Source organism: Nothobranchius furzeri, chromosome 12, assembly GCF_043380555.1.
Source record: "Nothobranchius furzeri strain GRZ-AD chromosome 12, NfurGRZ-RIMD1, whole genome shotgun sequence".
Classification (NCBI taxonomy): domain Eukaryota; kingdom Metazoa; phylum Chordata; class Actinopteri; order Cyprinodontiformes; family Nothobranchiidae; genus Nothobranchius; species Nothobranchius furzeri.
Window position 1 is genome coordinate 69789393 of NC_091752.1, and position 16221 is coordinate 69805613.

Below are 16221 nucleotides of genomic sequence, written 5' to 3' on the forward strand. Positions count from 1 at the left end.
GCTTGGATTTAAGGTCAGTCGGTCCAAACTTCAGATAGCCAGGAAACAAGTGTCATTTCTAGGCAGGATGGTTTCACAAGTTGGTGTGTCATTGTCACCAGATCACAGAAACTCCATTCTCCATCACTCTAAACCTGAAACAGTCAAAGACATGTTATCTTTCCTAGGCCTGACAGGCTACAGTAGGCACTTCATCCCTAACTATGTTGGTCTCACTGCCCCACTACGTGCTCTCATTGCACCTTTTGGGATGCGTCAACTCACAGCTCACCTGAACTGGACTATTCCAGCAGAAGAAGCTTTCATAAAACTTAAACAACAACTCTCCACTGCTAGTGATTTAGCTACTGCAGATTACAAATCCACATTTTTTCTTGATGTTTCTGGATCAGAAACTCATGTGAATGGAGTTCTGTTCCAGAAAAAAGGGGGAGGTCAGAGACAAGTCTTGATGTACATAAGTGTCATGTTAGATAACATGGAAAAAAGACACCCACCTTGCACACAGCATGTAGCAGGCCTTGCTAAAATTTTACAAAAAACAGCACATATTGTAATGGGCTATCCTCTGAAAGTACTAACAACACACAGTGTAGTGGCTTACATTACATCACAAGCTTTCACCATGACCCCACTAAGACAAAGAAAAATCAGTAAGATCCTAGAGGCCCCACACATCACCTACACACATGAAGGGATAAACATGGCAGACCACATGGGTAATGGGGAGCCTCATTCGTGCGAACAAAGAACAGCAATAGAAGAAAAAGTCAGACCAGATTTAAGTGCAACCCCACTAGAAAATCCTGATAAGAATTGGTTCACAGATGGCTGTTGTTACAGAGATGACAATGATGGACTAAAAGCTGCCTGGGCAGTAGTAGAGCAACTCCCTACAGGCGAATGGTTCACTGCAGGAGCGGAAAAGCTGAAAGGACAACAGTCAGCACAGAGAGCAGAAGTGTTAGCTATTATTGCCGCTCTCAAAATGAGCACAGGGAAGAGAGTAAATATTTACAGTGACTCAGCTTATGCTGTAGGAGCCGTGCATGTTGAATTGAAACAGTGGTTGAGAGCTGGCTTTGTGACTGCTGGGGTGAAACCCATAAGACATGAGTCTGAGATGAGGGAACTAGCAGAAGCTTTATTCCTTCCAGCAGAAGTGGCAGTGATAAAATGCAAAGGACATAGTCAGGGCTCTGACTTTGTATCTAAGGGAAATCAGGAGGCAGATAGAGCTGCCAAGATAACAGCTGAATATCTTCCTGTATATAACCTGGTGGTTGAAACAGCAACTGTTGAAAAAAGCATTGATCCTAGAATATCCATCACAAAAGAAACACTGAAAGACATGCAAGATCAGGCTTCAACACAGGAAAAAACTTTATGGTTGGCAAGAGGCGCCACTAACACAGATGTTTGGAGAAGTCCAGATGGTAGACCCATACTACCACCTGGCATCAGGCAAACTGCAATGGAAGAAGCACATGGTGTTGGACATGTTGGTGTAGCACAGATGATGAGAAATTTGTCCCCCTGGTGGCATCCATACCTAACAGACATGGCCAGGTATTTGGTTAAAACTTGTACAGAGTGTACTCAGTTTGGCATTAAACCTACCCTGAAACCAATCCAAGGTCAATTTCCAATACCAACATGCCCTGGAAAAGAGATAATCATAGATTTCACAGATATGATTGACAGGGTAAAAGGCTACAGGTATCTCCTAGTGTGTGTAGATGCCTACACTGGATGGCCGGAGGCTTGGCCTGCGAAAAAAGAAGACAGCAAAACAGTCATCAAATGTCTGATCAATCATTACATTCCCCAACACGGGTTCCCGGAAAAGATCAGATCGGACAATGGGACACATTTTAAGAACAAAGATCTACAAGAGGTTGAAACCATGCTGGGACTGAAACACAAGTTTGGTTCAGTGTATCATCCTCAATCCCAGGGAAAGGTGGAAAGGATGAATCAAACGCTAAAGGTCAAATTGGCTAAAATCTGTGCACAGACCAAATTAACTTGGTTAGATGCTTTGCCCCTTGCTCTGATGTCCACACGGAGCTCAGTTAACAAAACCACAAGGTTTACTCCCTTTGAACTACAGACTGGACGGCCGTTTCCAGGACCCGCCACAAAACTACCTCTGACTGCTGACTTGACTGACTCCCTCGACTCAAGGTCATATTATAACCTGTTGCATAGTCTTGTCTCTCAGTTCTCGTTACAGGTTAAGGCTGATTGTACCACCACAGATGCCCCATCTCCACAACCTGGGACAGACTGGGTCCTGCTGAAAGTCACCAAAAGGAAGTGGACGGAACCGAGGTGGACCGGACCCTACAGGATCACGGAGAGGACGTCACACGCTGTCCGGCTGGACGGCAAAGGAGACTCCTGGTACCATTGGACCCAGTGTGCTGCTGCGGAGGAGCCACACCGCACCCTGACCGAGGTCCGAGAGAACCTGTCCCAGAGGGAGGAGCCTAACCTGGAAGAGAAGCAGCCGACATCTGCCTGACCAGAAAAATATCCAAGGACCAGGACGGGAAGCAGCTGACTTCTGCCTGACAGAAAAAAAAAAAAAAAAAAAAAACACAAACACAACAAGGGACCTAAAAACCAGGAAGAGAAGTAGCTGGCTACAGTAGCGTGCCAAGCTACCAATTCTGCGGGACGAGGTAGCGTGCCAAGCTACCACCACATCCTGCAGGACGAGAATCTTGATATCATCACCCCCTGCAGCTGCCTGGAGCCAGTGAAGGGACCTCAACAGGGGGAAGAAGTAACCACCCTATGAACATTCTACAAGGGTTCTATTTAACACCCTCATTTATTTTACAAGGGTTATATTTAACACCCTTCATTTATTTTATCTGGGTTCTATTTCACACCCTCATTTATTTTACAAGGGTAATATTCTACACCCTCTACTCATTTTATATTATTATTCATTTACCTGTTTAAGTATTAGATATATGTTTGTGCTCATTGCATTTCTACAACCTTTATGTACATTCTGATTACTCATTTGTCCTGGCCAGAAGAAGATTCTGAGGGTAACATAATTCAACAAGAATCCTTTACAATAGTCTGGTATCCAAGTAAGCTGAACCGGTTGGCATACAGGGACAGCAGGTTGGGGTTTAGGAACGACAGATACTTTCGCGATTTCTCCAATTTAGAAGATTTGTTAACAATTGCAATTTTAGCTTATAGCGCGTTCTCTGGTACTGATTACAGCAGCTATAACCCATACAATTTCTTAAATTAACACCGGTATAAGCCTAATTATGTCTTGGCCATTCCCTCCTATTCTCACGTGCAGGCAGCGTCTCCTGATCCTACTTCTCACTGTTATCCTGCTATGTATCCCATTGGCTATTTTGTTCCTCTGTAATGACTTCCCCTTGCCACCCTCACACCCTACATCCACTAAGAATACCCCGCTAACACCAACAGCCCATACCCCACCTATTGACCGACACAAACGATCCCTACCTCTCCCATCCCCCTCACCTCCTTGTAACTCTGATTTTCTCTATTTAACCCAAGCAATCACTCTGTGTATTCCATTATCCACAGCCACCACGGTTACACTCCCCTACGATGTTTTGCCCTCGAACCCTGCCCATGGTCGTTACACGCCATCTGATCTGAAAGAGCATGTTTGGTACTTAACGTGGGGATCTTATTCTCAATGGAAGTGGAGCAGTCTTGTTGCTGAAACAGGCGATGATTGGTCATCCTACTCCAAAGGAGTAGCTACAACTTGGCGTACCAGAATCAAATTGATAAAACAAGGCGGATCCAAAACAGGCCCTTTGACTTTCATAATTAGCCCAATAAACTCTCTCGGATGTACCCTATTTGTACTTGCTCCCTGGATTAGTGGAAGGTACTACTGGACAGTGCACCTTTGTGTCCGTAATATTACATCACCTACCTCTACGGTCTTTGATATTGTCGGGCTAAGTAAATCTCACCCCACTCCTGTGTTAACTGACATGAATAAAGTAAATAAACCCTCACCAGCAATAACTATTGACACTAAAAGCCCTTCTGTTGATGAGACGTTTCAGACGGTTACAGGCATTTCCGCTAGCACTAACAATTGGTTACTCCTGGCTGAACAAGCAGCTAATGCCTCAGATCAAGATTGTCTTGTTTGCCTTTCAGCTCGTCCTACTCTCCGTATTGTACCACCTCCGATCCCTCCAGAATGTTTCCTCCATTTGATGAACGGGACTTCCCTAAATTCTAATTGTACTAAGTTTGGACAAATCTTTCCTAAGCAAAAACCAGGTGATGACATTGGTACGCCCTTCTTTTCAAACATTGTGGCCCCTAATAACTTCAGTTGTATTCATCTAATTGGACGAGGCGGTCCTTTTCTAGGAAATGTCACCACAAATTGGTGCGTTAATACAACCGTGTCAGTTTCTTCACAATTCAAACCCAAAAAGCGTGCCAATCTCTGGTGGTGGTGTGGTGCTCCTCAGCTCTATAATGGGTTTCCCAGGGAATCTTCAGGTTTGTGTGCCCTTATCACTTTACTGTTACCTGTCACCGTTACTCCCGTAACCCTTCATGATACCCCTATTTCCAGCTCTTACTCTAGCACCCGACGAAAGCGCTCTTTACAAGCTTTACCTGCATTTCACAATCCCACTTATATAGATGCCATTGGCGTCCCCAGAGGCGTTCCAGACAAATACAAATTAGTTGACCAAATAGCCGCCGGATGGGAATCTATTTTTGTCTGGATAACTCCCAATAAAAATGTCGACCGCATTAACTACATCCATTTCAATGTTCAACTCTTAAGTAACTACACTCGTACTGCACTTGAGGCAGTTCACCAACAACTATCGGCTACTTCCTTGATGGCTTTCCAAAACAGAATTGCTGTAGACATGCTGTTAGCTGAAAAAGGCGGCGTGTGTGCCATGTTTTCTCACGATTGCTGTGTTTACATACCCAACAATACGGCCTCGGACGGTAGCTTAACTAAGGCCTTAGACGGCCTTCGCTCTTTGACAGAAAAAATGAAATCCCACTCTGGTGTAGACACCTCCATGTGGGACTCTTGGCTTGATGTATTTGGTAAATACAAATCGCTCGTTTCCTCCGTCCTGGTGTCCATGTCTGTCTTCGCTGCCATTCTTGTTACTTGCGGCTGTTGCTGTATCCCCTGTCTTAGGCAACTAGTCCAGAGATTGATTACCATTGCCATCTCTCCTCCACCTGCTGACCCAATTATCCAGATGCCCTTGTTACTAGCCAATCCTAACATCTATTTGGGAGGGGAACCCTCTGATGATAGTGATGACTCTCATGATGAAGAAGATGTTGTTAGAGTGTGAGAATGTTCAGTGATTAATGTAACGACCCTTTCACTAGTTCATTTCTATGCATTTTTTGATTGTTTTGTTTTTATTTTTTTTGTTGATCATTGATGTCCTAGGCATGCACACTCTATGCCAACAGGCGTTCGCCCCAAAATTGAGATATGACAAATGGGGGGACATGGGGGAATTTTCCCTATAAACATATGATAATTAGGGTTTTTCGCCCTCATATGGAGTTGCATGCGATCCATACATGTTGTGACATGTTCAGTTGAAAGTATAATCATGTTTTTTGTATTAGTTTACTGCTAGAGATATGAGAAAATGTAATCTGATTGATTGTTTGTATTGGTGTTTTTAAACTCTGCTTATTATATTCTTTTTGATGGAATTTGGGGTTGTTGTTGTTTTGATTTCCTACATCTTTGGTGAACTCTTAAAAGAGTTCAAAAGGGGGATTGAAAATATATGTAACTCTCATATAAGCTCTTTTATTATTCATTCTTACATGCTACTCTTTTCATTATGGGATCATGTTATAATATAAAGGTCTCTCTGTGTTTCTCTCCTGCACAAGCTCTTAAAACAGCTGCAGGAACTCCAAAAGGGAGTGAGACATTGCAGTCTCTTCTTGTACCAGGTTACCAAGGATGTTTCTGCTTATCTTAAGAATTACAAGTTCTTGTGACATGTTAGATCCTGCCTAACAAGGCAATATATATATATTTACCTTATAAGCTCATTTTATTATCTATGCTATGGAAACTCGCTCAGATACTCAAGGCCTTCACACAAAGATTAATAGCTGTGTATCTTCTCCTGCACAAGAGAAAGGAGTGTGCACATTCCATCTCCACTCAGTGCCTCTCGGTACCAGTGAATGTATCTTCTCCTGTCATGAATATATCAGGATGTTCCTGGTAATCTCAAGGATGTATGTTCTATTGATGTATTAAACTGTCCGCTAACAAGGCTGTTATTTTCACCTGTCATGATCATTGACGTATGTACATGGCAAACTGCGTATGTAACATTCCTGTAATCTTCAATAAAAATCAGCCGTTTTCAGTAGAACGGCGAGAGTCTGTCCGAAGCATCTGGCAAGAGCAGGTCGCGGGACTTGCTGCAGAGGCTCTCCCCCTCATGAGCGGCGAAACAGTGAATGGACTTCTGATCATTTGTCTCCTCGTTCTGTCAACTTAAAAGGTGTTTAACTCCATCTACTCCGTACCCGTGCTTGGTCTAACGGAAGAGAGACCAACACTGATGTACAACTTTCAACCTTCCTTACTCTGGAACACCTACTGTACCTGTGTGCCACATTTCAGACAGATTTACTGTAGAAATCTTCAGATATTAAAGCAAACATATTCAGTCCACACTCGTGACAGTCTGGTTGCAATTTCAAAAATTCATAAAAAATCATCCTTCATAGCTGACGTACAACTTTCACCACTTCCTTACTCTGGAACACCCACTGTACCTGTGTGCCACATTTCAGATAGATTTACTGTAGAAATGTTCAGATATTAAAGAAAACTTGTATTCAGTCCACACTCGTGACAGTCTGGTTAATATTCAAAAATTCATAAAAAATCATCCTTCATAGCTGATGTTCAACTTTCACCACTTCCTTACTCTGGAACACCTACTGTACCTGTGTGCCACATTTCAGACAGATTTACTGTAGAAATCTTCAGATATTAAAGCAAACTTATATTCAGTCCACACTCGTGACAGTCTGGTTAATATTCAAAAATTCATAAAAAATCATCCTTCATAGCTGATGTTCAACTTTCACCACTTCCTTACTCTGGAACACCTACTGTACCTGTGTGCCACATTTCAGACAGATTTACTGTAGAAATCTTCAGATATTAAAGCAACTCATTTCATTTGGAGACACAGGTGACACTTAGGAGAGCTGATGTTACATCTTTGGAGGAATTAGGTTTAAATATCAGTTTTAAATACTATGAATAGTCTCATCAAACTCAAATGGTTACAGTTTCCTACAAATAGTATAAAACTAGGCCATTTGTAAAAATCATCCTCATGAGATTTCGAATGACATTGGCGATTAAAAAATACCACACTAATTTAAAAAAATTAAAGTGATGTGAAAAGTGTGAAGAATCAGTCATTCTTTGATGAAGATTATTGAAAATTATAGTTTTAAATGATTGTTGACTGTGTCATGTTTAGTACAACGACGTACAAAAAATATTGTAATAAACTGTAACTATTAATGAATCAGAAATATAGAAATTACGATAGTTTACCTAGATTTATATATATTTTTTCATGAACAGTTTGAATCAAGATTTTTCCAAAACGGTAGCTCGACATTAGCGCCCCCTTTAGTTCCGGAAAGCAATGGCACCATTTCCATATATGGTATTGTTGTGCCCAGTGGCCACTCCGCGCCTCGTGCTACAACTAAGCTAAGCTGTAGCCAACGCAGTTGCCGAGACACGACCTAGAAGCTGAGCTGTTCTGAGATAACTCGGTGGACTTGGTGAGTTTTGGTAGTCAGTAGTCGGTAGTACAGTCAGTAACGTAGTTGGATCTGGAACATTTACCGTCTTTAGTGAGTGGAGAAGTTCACTTGGTGAGTGGACACCGTTTCTTTGTGAGGGAAAGCACGCTAGCGGCCTAATGGAGTTAGCATTATGCTATCGCTAAATCGCGAGTGGGGATTTCCCTGTTTAAAATCAAACTATTTTATTACCGTTAAATAGTTTTAATAAAGAGATCCATAGAACAGGCGCACACGCACACACACAACGGCAGCTCCTTGCTACAGACAGAAGTTTACTCAACAGCATTCAGCATGAAAATGAACCAAGTAGCAAGTATTAAATAGACAAAACAGGCTAAAAAGAAATGCCAGCTGATGTTTCAGAGCATTCGTTAAGCAGATGTTTTTCAGGGATGCATATTTACATGTAAATAAAAATAATTACAACTTTAGAAAGACACATTCTACTGAGTAAATGTATAATATAATGACTTAGTAATCAATAATAATACTGAAAACACAATAGCATTCTGCTAAAACACACCTAAAGTTCATTTAGCTGGGATTCCTGTGTTTTCATGTACATTACACGTCCGTGGAGCTGCCTCTTGGCCAGGACTCCCTTGAAAGTAAGGTTTGTGATCTCAATGGGACCTTCCTGGTTAAATAAAGAATAAATAAATAAACTCACTACTTCTTCATGTAAACTCTAAACGAAACCCTTTAGTGCTCTTGGCTCAGCTGGAGACGAGGAACCCTCAGGTTGTGTTGTTCTTTACCTTCTCAGCTTCCAGCCCTCTGCTGATATCACACCTTGCTTTCCTTGTTGGCTCCATGAGATGCTGCCATGCTGGATTTGACTTTTAGTGAGCCACCAGACAGAACTAAACAGGAGAAACCGTTGTTAGTATTTTTGTAGAGCATCCATCTTCAATTTAGCCTGTAGCTGGAAGAACAGAAGAGAACTCTGTGAACTCTGGTGACCAAAGGTCCTCTTTTCCAGACCGGATCTGTCCTCAGCTGACCAGAACCAAAGCGTTGGATCTTTAATCTCCTGCGTTGTTCTGAAGCAGCATCTTAATCAGCTCTCCTGCTTTGTTTCTATTGCAGCTGTTAGCTAAACACGGCTAAAGAAAACCTGCTACCACTTCAGGATCATCCATCAGCTGGGACTGATTCATCGTGTGTTCTTCACCACCTGGACCTGGACAGCATGGACACAGGTAGGGCTGCCACCTTTCAGATATGTAAATAAGTAAATGAGTTGGAGAAGTGGTTTTTCTCTTAGACAGCTGTGTTATTCACACAGGTGTGAAACATCTGTAAACGCCACATCTGGTGCAGGAAAAAGGCTGAACAGGGAGTGGGGACACACTTTGCCTTCTGCGGTCGTAACTGATAATAATAATAATAATAATACATTAAACTTGTCTAGGGCTTTTTAGGTCAGTCAGGCTTCACAAAAAATGCAATAAACACATAATAAAACAACATGAAACATAGTAAACAGACTGGGGGATGCTGGGTTGATCTTAAGAGAAGGCCAATTTAAAGAAGTGGGTTTTAAGCAGTGACTTAAAAGTAGAAAGAGAGACGGCGTTCCTGATGTTTAGTGGGAGAGAGTTCCAAAGTGTGGGGGCAGCGGCTGCAAAGGCTCGATCCCCCATGGTGCCATGTTTTGTTCTGAAAGGGGAAAGGAGGTTGGAGTCAGCAGAACGGAGGTACCGGGAAGGAGAATGGCGATGGACTGATTATCTTTTTGATTTAAAAGTTGTGAAACTATTCAGTATATCCGTGCTGCAATAAATGGTTTGCAGCGCTAAAGACAAAAACAAAATGCTTACTACAGCCTCCACATGTGACTCCAGAGAGCAGTCGCTAAAGCTGGGCGTACACTGTGCGACTTTTTCACTTTTTTGAGCCAATTTTCCTCTTGTGCGAGAATCCACGACATCGGGGCGAGTTTTGCGCCGAGCGGTCGTGTAGTGTACAGGGGGTTACGAGAGGCGATTAACACCACGTGACCAGCTGCTGATCAGCAGTCGTGAGGTCACACGGACTTCTGGTGTGTTTAATATTTTGCTCGTCCCTCGTGAGGGTATCACACTGTTGAAGCGGCGCTGCGAGCAGCTGCGACCCAAAAAGTATCAGAACCGCTCACGGCGCATGCGCAATCCTGCATCAACGCCGCTCCCCGCTATTTCCCTAATAACACACGCTGTTCGTTTTTCTTTCTACACGTTTTTTTTACTCACAAAGATTGTCAAGAAAGCGTGTTTGTCGTGTTCATGTCAAATGAAACTGATCACAAAACACAGATTTACTTTCTTTATTTCGTTTCCTCATCCAACCCCCATAAATCCCTGTGTGTCCTCCTGCAGCACTCCCGAAGGACAACAGGCAAAACAAGACAAAAAAGTCTGACGTGTTGTGTAAAAACTGCTATTTTTAACATATTTTTAGGTCCGACGTGTTGCTACCAGACGTACAGTGTGAGCACCTGGCTCGTGAGATCTGCTCTGCGAGGAAGTCGTGCAGTTTGAGCTGAAGCTGAACGCTGCGAGTGAAAAAGTCGCACAGTGTACTAAGGCTGTCGCGGTTGAGGAATTCCCCCTGCAGTGATTCAGGGTGGCTTAATGTTGCGGTGTGCGATATTATTGCAGCATTTTCTTTTTATTGCAGTACTATCTAAACATAATGTTCACACATTTAAAAAGGGTTAAAAATTGCCGTGCCTTCTTTAATAACACTTTACTGAATGCAGATCAAAGGGCAGTAACAACACAGATCGCAGTAACGTTTGTTTCTCCGACAGTCGGAGTCCGACTGAACTTAAAAACAACAAAATTCAGGAGGTTAAACTTTTAAATGCAAATTTGGCTGCAGCATCTAACAAATAAGAAACAAGTCCCCATTTTGTTTAGTTGTTTAAAATCAAGCATAAAAAATTACATGTACCGGGCACGCGGCACTATCATTTCACTTTCACACACGAATGACGGTGATTTATAGCTCGGTCACGTCCTTGTTACCCACAAGGAAAACCAGCATGTTAACTACGGTTTGAGAGAGGATCTGAGAGGGGGGGCAACATTTGCAGCAACACTGAAAACCCTCTCGGATGGTGCGCTCGTTGCACTAACGCACACGTACTTGCGTGCGACTCTGGCGAGCAAAGGGAATCTCTCCCGGTTGTTGCTCCACCATGTCAGGGGTTTCTTAGGGTGGATGCATTCCTCCTGCAGGTAGCGAGTGAGCTCCAGCTCGACTCAAACTCTCTTCGGGATGGTTGCAGAAGCAGTGCTTGTCCGGGACTTCAGCAGGTCTCCGAGCGTTTATTATTATTTTTTTGCCGCTGGTGGCAGCTCTGTCTCGGCCAAGGACCCTGGCTGCGCAGCAGCTGACGTACTGAAAACCAAAGTGCTCCCAAAGGAGCGAAGTAACGTTTCATTTTGATACCAGTGCAGCCATCCTTCTCAACATGCATCATTGAGTTGAACCAAGTTCAGTAATCGCGGTGGCCCATGATGCAGCGCGGTGGGCTTCTTCATACTGCGATATTTCATTTTTGCGGTTACCGCGACAGCCCTACTCTGAGCAACAGTTGTTTTTCTACACATCTGTTTTTGATTCCCTGTTTAGCAGTTGTCTGACTTTTCTATACTTTTTTTCTAAAGTAAAGCTGTCGTTTACAACTTTTTCTTGTGTTTCTTGTTTTCTATTTTCATATTCAGGCCAGTTTACACACAGAACTCCAGTTATTGCTTGTTTTGTCCAATCTGGGCTGCAGCCACATCACACTATGAGATTTTGATCTTTTTCTGCAGCGGTTTTAGCGCTTTTCGGTGCACCGCTGCTGGTACAGCGCCCTGTAGTGGCGCAACGCTGCAACTGCAGTTACAGTAACATCCATATAGCTGGGGGCAGAGTGAAATCAGGCTGGGGCGGCACAAAAATAGCTGGAGGCGGCCGCCACGCAAATTTGAATACAGGAAAACCCTGTATATGTGCCCCTTTTTTAACTTTGAGCACCCGCCCCTTCAAAGGTCTCTGCACAGCCCTGCTCTATCTGCTTCCTTTACAGCACCTGCTGAGCTCATTTAAAGGAGTCTCCTACCGTCTTCACACGGATGACATCCAACTGTACATCTCCTTTAAGCCCCATGAGATGTCTACGCTGCAGCTGTTACTCTCCTGCTTAGACTCCATTAAAACCTGGATGGTGGGAGCTTTCTACAGCTGAATGAAGATAAGACTGAGATCTTCATCTGTGCTCCAGAGAAGCTGGTTCCCAAAGTCAGAGACTCTCTTGGTCAGCTTGCTTCCCACACCAAACCCTCTGTCAGGAATCTTGGCGTGACCTTTGACCCAGCTCTCACCCTGGATTCTCATGCCAGTTCTCTTGTTGGCTCTTCCTTCTTCCATCTCAGGAACGTTGCTAAGCTGTGTAACGTGCTGAAGGAGCCATTTCTACCCTAACAGCTGTTTCCTTTTGACACAGTGTCAGTGTGTCTGAAACAGCCTGAAGGTCATACAGTCGTTTCTAAACTGTTTACATTCCAGCATGAAGACAGAAGAAAGAAGAATGAATTCTTTCCTTTTGATTAATCAAAGAACTCTATTTTAATAAAGCTAATCCATCAAAGTGTTAGTCGATATAACAAGATGTGACCGACCTGTGAAATTAAAATATGAATTATTTTATTATGATCTTAGAAATGAAGTAATGTAACTTTAAATGGTTCAACAGGACTCATTTCACGTAGTGTTAAAAGGACTTGACACATTTTTTCACTGATCCAATCAGAATCTTACAGATCTGACGGAGGCGTGCTTCTGACGGTGTTTGGTAATTTTCATTCAACAATAAACCAAAACATCCGAGGTATGAAACAGATGCCACGTCAGCTCTAATGCAGTTCAAAGCGTTCCAGAGCAAAGTGACGGAGTGGCCAATCCTGAACTTTAACTCCTCAACCGAAAGAACCACGACAAGCTGAGAAAATCCAGTCGCTATAACAACAAGCAACGACAACAGCTCCTTTCAGAATAAGAGCTCCACTGACCCAGGCTGGGTTTGAACAGACGCCAAGACAAGAGTCGTGTGCCGGCAGTATCTCGAGACGGGTCTGGTCGGAACCGCCGCTCTGCTACCAGAGAGGGTCCGGGTGGACCTCGACATTCCTGATCTCACAGAGGACTTCCACCAGGCAGGTAGGCGTGGCTTAATGGTGTCTCATGCAGTTCTGAAACGAACCCCAGCTTATTCCAAACCAACATCTTCAGTTCCCGTCAGAACTAATCGCTCCTTCGGATTTGCGGGTTCTGATTTACATGACACGTCATCCATTCACCGCCTCATCCATATTTAGTCGCACTATACACTTAGTTCTTAAATAAGCCTAGTTTAATTGTTAGTAATAAAATTTCTTATCTTTTAAACTTGACTCGTTCTATTCTGTTGTCTCTGAGTGAATACATAACGGTTACATGATCTCTGCATTAAAAAGACCCGATCTTCTGGTTTAACCAACCCCGATCCATGAGGCGGATTTCATATTTCCTATGGAATCCCACGCCTTACGGCTCATTAATTAAAATGTAAGAACCTAATTTTTCCCTTACAGCTGAATCCCATTCTGTCCCGCTCTGAACTTGAGACAGTTCTCCACACCTTCATCTCCTCACGCTTAGACTACTGTAACTCTCTTTTCACGTGTCTGAGCAGAACCTCCCTGAACCGTCTACAGGTGGTTCAGAACGCCTGTGCTCGGCTTCTGACCAAGTCCTCCAAACACACCCACATCACCCCGATTCATGAAAAAAAAAACACTAAAACTTAGTTATTTTCTAGAAAAGACATTTTTTTGCCTGGGGTGTTTAGTACAAATCATTCTTGATTATGTTATGAAATATCTAAACTTTAGAATTTTTTGCATTTATAGTTTTTACATAGCAACACATTTAAAATTTACTATACACTCGAGCCATTAGAGGACAAAAACGTCCCATTGACTTTAATGCAAACCACAGTTTTTGATTCCAGGATGGATTTCTAAAAGTGGGCAAGTCTGGTTTCCTACTAACGCCGAAACTTCCCACTATGTTCCTGCTGCAAGATGTTTGAATCCTGGGCCAACACATTACACCATCACACACATTTACGATGTGGTATCCTCTAGAGCTGAAACAACTAATCGATTTAATCGATTATAATTGATTATTAAAATAGTTAACAACTTTTTTAGTCATCGATTAGTTGTTTAATAATCACATTTTACCGCATAAAGTCTATTTTTTACCACAATCTGACATCGGTTACAATCTTTTAAATTTGCCGCCAGTGTGTGGCAGTAATGAGCCACTGATCTACCAGTGGAGCCGTAGAAGAAGAAACGAGCCAATAAGTGCCCTCGGTTTTCATGGCGTAACACGTTACTGATGCTCATCTTGCTGTGAGAGATGGCGGAACAAGAAATACGGAAGAAAAATAGAAGCGACAAAACTGGAGAAATCCCGGACAAAAACCTCACGAGTATGGGAGCACTTCACTCTAGATGCCATGAAAAGACGGGTGACCTGCAAAATATGCAAAAACCATCTAGCATGGCACGGAAGCACGACGTCCCTAAGTGAACATTTAAGACGAAAACATGTGGGGGCTGATGCAGCAGAGGAGGAGCCAGCCCGGTAAGTAACAGAAAATAAACAAGCTAAATATAGTGGTCCATCACTACACGCAGATCAAATTTGGGACTTAGTGTTTTAGCTGAGTTCCTTATAGTGAATATTAAACATGTTTTTTTTTTGCCACGTCAGTCTACGTTGTTCTACTTCTGATTGACTAGATGCAATCATGAATCTCCGTGTTGTGAATCATGCACTTGCCAAATTTAGCACGTCTGTTTATAAGAATGTTCTCGTTAAGAGAAAAACGGCAAAAACCCATAACTATGTTCCTCATTCAAAAAAGGACAACTCCGCGGAGAAAAATATACAGACGAGCTGTGTCCAGGTGAAAATAACGCGGCATAGTTGAACGCTTTCAATTTTTAAATACAGGAGAAATTCAGAAAGTCATTCTTTTACTATTAAAAGGCTGTTTTACTGTCTTAACGCTGTAAAACGCCTCACAACACATTTTTATCAAAATCTATGATCACTTTATATTGTTAATTAATTCAAATAATATAATATTGATTTAGTGTTGTAGTGTGTGTGTGTGCTGCTTTATTTTATATGTGTACTTATGTCAGTCAATTTGTGTTTCTTATGAAGAAAAAAACAAGCAACGATGGACAACTACATGGGGAACAAGACACTCACCCCCCAGCAATTCATACCACTTACAAACTCTATTCTAGATTCTACATTATTTTTTATGGAATTTACCTCTTATATTTTCATCCCAAAAAATGATTCTGGACTGATATTTTGCACAGTTTAGCTCATTTTTCACTGCTGACTGTGTTCATGTGCAATAAAATAGATTGCAGTCAACTGCACAATTCTCTTATGTTTTTCTTTTTCTTAACTGAAATGTATTCATCACTTGTATAGGTTAAATAGCTAAACAATAACAAACCGATTAATCGAAAAAAATAATCGACAGATTAATCGATTATGAAAAATAATCGTTAGTTGCAGCCCTAGTGTCCTCCTTTGATTTATTATTTACTCCAGAAATGACTGAAATCATCGTCAACATGACAAATCTAAATGGAAGACGTGCGGTGAAGAACTGGTGGGATATTGATGACATCGCAGTGAGAGCATACATTGGGCTCCTGATTTTGGCTGGTGTGTACCAGTCCAAAGGGGAATCCACCTGCAGCCTTTGGGATGACCACTGTGGACATGCAATCTTCCTGGCCACCATGAGTCACACCAAATTCAAGATGATCAACTCCACCCTCCGGTTTGATGATTAGCTGAACAGGCCTTCCCGTCTCAGGCAGGACAAGCTGGCCCCTATCCGCTCGATTTGGGACATGTGGACCCATCGCCTCCAAATGCTTTTCAACACTGGGTTAGATGTGTGTGCTGATGAGCAGCTTGTCCCTTTCAGAGGCAGGTGCAAGTTTCGCCAACATATGCCAAGTAAACCAGCAAAGTACGGATTGAAACTCTGGGTCACTGCTGATGTTGCCACTTCCTATGCCTGGAAGTGTCAGGTCAACACAGGGAAAGCTGCTGGTGAGGCTGCAGAGGTCGGCCAGGGAAAACGTGTCATTTTGGAGATGACCGAAGAGCTCCAAGGAGTCACTTCACATGCATGCATTCACACTTCTGCCCTTTCATAAACAAACTGAACTACAAAGAGTTTGGATGTGCCTGAGCTCC

The 16221-nt window shown here is 42.6% G+C and overlaps 1 protein-coding gene across 7 annotated transcripts in view; it reads left to right on the plus strand.

The window, feature by feature from the left end:
• LOC129161194 (oocyte zinc finger protein XlCOF6-like) overlaps nt 1–16221 on the plus strand; it is a 92104-nt gene that overhangs the window by 37796 nt on the left and 38087 nt on the right. For 4 of the 7 annotated variants that reach the window (XM_070542914.1, XM_070542920.1, XM_070542913.1 and 1 more), the window contains one exon: nt 8989–9101. The exons of 2 other annotated variants lie outside the window; for them this stretch is intronic. The gene's annotated coding sequence lies outside the window, so the exon portion shown is untranslated. Of the gene's footprint in view, nt 1–7273; nt 7876–8988; nt 9102–16221 lie in introns of those variants that run through there. One more of the 7 variants, XM_070542918.1, reaches the window with a different exon arrangement.